This window comes from Tenrec ecaudatus, chromosome 3, assembly GCF_050624435.1.
Source record: "Tenrec ecaudatus isolate mTenEca1 chromosome 3, mTenEca1.hap1, whole genome shotgun sequence".
Lineage (NCBI taxonomy): Eukaryota > Metazoa > Chordata > Mammalia > Afrosoricida > Tenrecidae > Tenrec > Tenrec ecaudatus.
Window position 1 is genome coordinate 62,713,493 of NC_134532.1, and position 5,318 is coordinate 62,718,810.

Below are 5,318 nucleotides of genomic sequence, written 5' to 3' on the forward strand. Positions count from 1 at the left end.
TCCTGTCACCAATTCAATTATAACTCAGTTCAGCGAGGCTGCTCTGATCTGTGCTTGCACTGAAAACAGAACAACGATAAAATTCTAGAACCGTTTTCCTGATTCTAATAAATTTATATTAGTAGACAAAGTATAAGACGTCTTTTTTAATGTCAGCATATTTATGCTTGCTGAGGTCTTTCGGATGACAGTGGTGGGACACCTTTAGGAATTGGGGACTGATTGTAAGGATTCGTGAGAAAATCAGATAGCCAGGTGGAAACTTCCAATGACCTCAAGAACAATTGGGAAGAGTTTGACAACCTAACTATAAGTACTTTCAGGAACATCACCCTGGGATACAAGATTCTTCCCATAAATGCCTGAGCAACAAGAGCCATGGCTCTCTGCCCTAGCCATCAACCTTTATGACGACTCAGTTCCTTTGTCCCTGCTTCTACAGCTTCAGCAGGATCTGTGACCCATCAAACGTGTCTCTCTTTTGTTTTGAGTAGGGTGGGTCCTAAGCCTAATTATTTCTTATATAAATAACAGGGGCTTTTTAAGAGGAAAAGCAGGGCAGAATAGGCACAGAAGTATACATACACAAGGGTCAAGAGGAAATTCAAGGAACACCAGGAGAAACTTCTAGAACAGTGGTTCTCAACCTTGCTAATGCTGTGACCCTTTAACATAGCTCCTCACGTCGTGGTGACCCCCCACCACAAAGCTATTTTTGTTGCTACTTCATAACTGTAATTTTGCTACTGTTATGAATCGGGTGATCCCTGCGAAAGGGGTCTTGACCCACAGGTTGAGAACCGCTGTTCTAGGGTCACCAACACAAAGGACCCTTTCTGAGCTGATGGCCTGGTTTGGACATCTAGCCTCCATAAGTGGGACAATAAATCTCCACTCCTTAGAGCCCTTCACAGCGGTGGTTCTTGTAGCAGTGCATCCTTCTGGATATTCAAGCTTTCTGAGAGAAGCAAGCGGAGGGCAGCCTCACTGAGCAAAGTTTTCATGCGAAACCACCTCACCGGCCACCAACTAGCCTTGGAAGCAGAGAGCTGACCCACGTAGCTGCGTTCTGGGGGAGGAGCATCTCATAGACCTCTGCACAGTCTCTGAAGCAAGCCAGCTAACTGACCTGCATGAGGGCTCAGGAGTAGACTCCCCACCTCCCATGCAGGAGACCCAGGTTCTAACCAATACGCCTCAAGCATTGACACCACCTTACAGTCAGTAAAGATTTAACGTGCTCCTCTGCTGCTGTGCAGAGCTTAATGGAGTCGGTAGCGTTCCATTTTATTGTTCACGGGAACACCATGGGTCAGGCTGATTCAACGCTACCTGACAACAACAATGGTGTCGTTGGCCAACCTTGCGGAGGATTGTGGGTAGAGCACTCTGGTCACTCTCAAAACGTCACCAGCTCAATTCTGCCATGGGCTTTTTATGTGACATGCTTTTGTTTCTTCATCTCAGAATAGAAGTGTGGGTGGAAACTTTACCTTGCCTTAAGGAGCTATGGAAGAAGTAGGCAACAAGACCAAAAATCAGCAGGTGTTCTGTAATTGCAGAATGGCATGGGGTATTAGCAACCCAGCCAATAGACCTAATCAATTCGACAGAAGAGACCATTAGCACTTAGCTACAAGGCTACCAGTGAGAAAACATGCTGGCAGTTTCTCGTGGATTACAGCCCCGCTGATGCTCTTCCCGCTGGGAGGAGCTGGGCTGCAGTTGTTCAGAATGACTTTGGCGAACTCGGCTGTTGGGGGAATGGGAGGGAACACAGAGCTTGGGGCGCTCTGCTGTGAACCACCATCAAATCTACCTTGAAAAGCAGTGTAACGTTGTAACAGAGAGACGGTGGTTGGGAATTGGCTCCGGCTTGCTCAGAAGAAAAACAACTAGCGATAGTGAAAGAGGACTCCTTCCTCCTCCTCCTCCTCCTCCTCCTCCTCCTCCTCCTCCTCCTCCTCCTCCTCCTCCTCCTCCTCCTCCTCCTCCTCCTCCTCCTCCTCCTCCTCCGAGGCTGAGCAGGCAGAAACGCCTTTTCAGAAAGGCAGGGTTTGTTCCCAGCAGGCATCACGCCAGGAGTCCAGCAGCTAGGCAAGCTCATGGAGAGATAGGGCAACAGGCTACAGTGCTTCTTCTGCTTTTTGACAGCCAAGGGGGGCGGGTAGAGAGAGAAACAAAGCCTGGGAATGAGCCCTAAGTCTGGCTGCTTTAGATCACACAAGTCAAGGCGTTTGGTGAGTCTGCTTGCTTCAAGGAGGTCAGAAGCATGGTGCGGGGGTGCCATGGGCTAGGAGAGGAAATTGACCCAAAGGACAGATACCTAGGCTTTTGATATGCAGTCTTACAAGGGTAAACTCAAAACCAAGTGCCAACCCTGTAGGACAGAGTAGAACTGCCTCTGTGGGTTTCCAAGACTGTGTGAACCTCTACAGGAGTAGAAAGTTTCCTCTCTCCCACAGAGCAGCCGGTGGGAACTGTGGATGTCATGGTTAGAAGCCCACCTTGTAGACCACTCCAACACCAGGGCGCCTCCCTACATGATAAGGACAAGATGAAATCAAATGATGGCAGAGTCCATATGGTGCCGTGGCTTATATAATATAGCCTTTCTCGCTATGAGCTTGAATGTACTCAATGGCAGTGAATTTGGAGTTGGGGCCATAGTCTAGTACCTCCCACAGAATGCCCTGGGACTGCCCTTGAATCTGTTAGGTAGCAGGATAGGGGTTGTTTCTCTCCATGCCTAGGAGACCCCTACAGGAGGTGGGGAGTCAATCAAGGCTAAAGGGCATGCGCCAAATCAGGCCCTCAAGCCAGGTGAGCTTAATTCAGCCACGGGGGTCAAGCAGAACCATCAACCATGCCTCCCAGAGGAAGGCCCTAAAAAGGCCGGAACCTGGAGACCACAGCCCTCTTTTTTTCCAGCTGCTTCTCAGGCTTCTGCTGGGCTGTGTCACAGTCTCTTGGGCCTGAAGGCCGCCATATGTGGGTGTACAAGGCCACCACGTATGGCTGTGCAAGGCCATGAGGGTGCCCATGTGGACTCTAGAGCCGGAAACTTCTTTTGTCCTTTATAAAAACCCACTTGGATCACAAACCAGGCTTCAGCATAACTTCTTTCTCGTGTGAAGCCAAGGACCAAGATATTTCCCACCCGAGAAATCGAACACATCCATTGTGACTCAGTGGCCCCATAGGACTGAGTAGACCTGCCCCTGCAGGTTTCCGAGCCTCTAAATCCATGCAGGAGTAAAAACCCCATCTTTCTCCCATGGAGCAGCTGCTGGCTTCAAACTGCTCACTGCATGGTTAGCAGCCCAGCACGTGTAACCCACAATGCCACCAGGGTTCCTTGTGAATTGCCTGGACGGAGCTATGAAATTGTGAGGTGCTTGTGGCCAGCCCAGGGGATGGCTAACTGGCTAATACTGTCACTCGGGCATACGGCGCCCTTGGGGAAGGAGAACCATGCAAATAAAGTGCATGCAGCCTTAATGTAGGGCTTGGTCGGGTTCGCCATCCCACCAGGCTTAAAATGAGCCAGCCCAATGGTGATAAAGGAGGAGGGGGACTCCCAAGAAAGAAGAGCCAGGAGTAGAGTACTTTGGACTTGAGATTCCTTTCTTGAACCTCTTCAACCCAGAAGAGAGAGAGCTGTCCCATCAGAGACGGGGGGGTGGTGAGAAGCAATGACAGAGAAAGAGTGGCGGCAGAGACAACAGAACCAAGAGACCAACAGGAGGCAGAAGAGCGGGCTTCCTGGCCCATAAAGCCAGAGGGCCTGTGGGCAGGAGGCTTTCTGGCAGAGTGGGGTGCGTCTGGCACTGACAAAAAGAAAAGAGCTTTCTAACACTTGCCTGAGCAAGGCAAAGGAGCAATGGACTACAGGTTGTACGCTTAGGTGTAGACATGAAGAGACGGTCGTGGTCAAAGAACTGTATCCTGAGCACTCCTGAGCCTGAATATTAATCGTAATTATAATTGTGTGCACTGTCGGAGTTCTACTGGCCATTTCACTGAATTGTCACAGCCAGCATAGCAGTAGAGCGTGCTGAGAAGAACAGCTGGAATCAGACTTGATGAGCAGTTTGGAGGATGGAGGCATGTCTGGCCTCTGCCTCATAGGAACTAACCTTGATGGATTCTGGTCCCTGTAAGCCCTCCACTTCCTCCTGAAGTCTGAGGAGATCAAACGCCCCTACTACATCATTTTTATGAGGTCCAATCCAGGATTGAGAGTGCACGTCACGCTGGGTGCTCAGAGGTGTCAGGCTGATACTGGGGACGTGTGGGCAGCTGGCCGCAGTGACTGGGCCTGGAGGCATGCAGTGCAGCACAAGGAAGCCTAGCAGTCATACTGCTTTCCCAGGACCTACGGTGAACGTGGTTGAGGTAGTTAATTTATTGTGCCAACCTGGCCAATAAGCATATGTGGGGTTAATTGAAGGGCAGAGGGATAAATGGCTCAGTGAGCCTCACCTTTCGAGTTCTCGGGTCTCTTGCTTTCTGATGGTCGGACCAGGGTGCAGCTGCCTTAGCCAGTTCCCTGCTTCAGCTTGCAAGGCTCACTTCCTGCAAGACATCCCTGAGGAGAAGCCACATGGACCTACCCTGATATAGCCCTGGGTGCTGGAGCAGCCGTGTGGAGACCCCTGCCAGCCCTGAGATGCTTACACCTTACTGACTCAGCTTTCCTCCTGCAGCCGGCATCATTGTGTGTGCTTTGTGAGATGGAGGAGGACTTTGTGGATTAGTGTCAGACATATGGGTTAATGTTATGCACAACAGAAGGAAATAGTCGGTCCTGTGGCATCTTCACTATTGTTCCATGGTGTCAATCCATCTCCTTGAGTGCCTTCCTCTTTTTCTCTGTCCTACTTTACCAAGCATGGTGTCCTTCTCCAGGGACTGGTCTCTCCTGACAACATGTCCAAAGTACGTAAAGCGAAATCTCACCATCATTGACTCGAAGGAGCACCCTGGCTGTACTTCTTCCAAGACAGATGGGTTTGTCCTCTTAACAGCCCAGTGTAGAACTAACCGACAGAGTTCCAACACTGTAATTTTTACAGATATGAGCCCTGGTGGAGCAGTGGGTTAAGCACTGTGCTGCTAACAGTAAGGTTTCCAGGAGAGAAAGCAGAGTGAGGTCTGCTCAGGACAAAGATGAGACTCTGCTCCTGTGAAGATTCACTATCTCAGGAGCCTCAAGGAGCAGTTCTGCTGTGTCCCACAGGATATCTATTCAATGCCAGGGGAGGAGGGTGGTCTTTGGTTTTAAGTTGCTATGGAAGCAGACTGCCACATCTTTT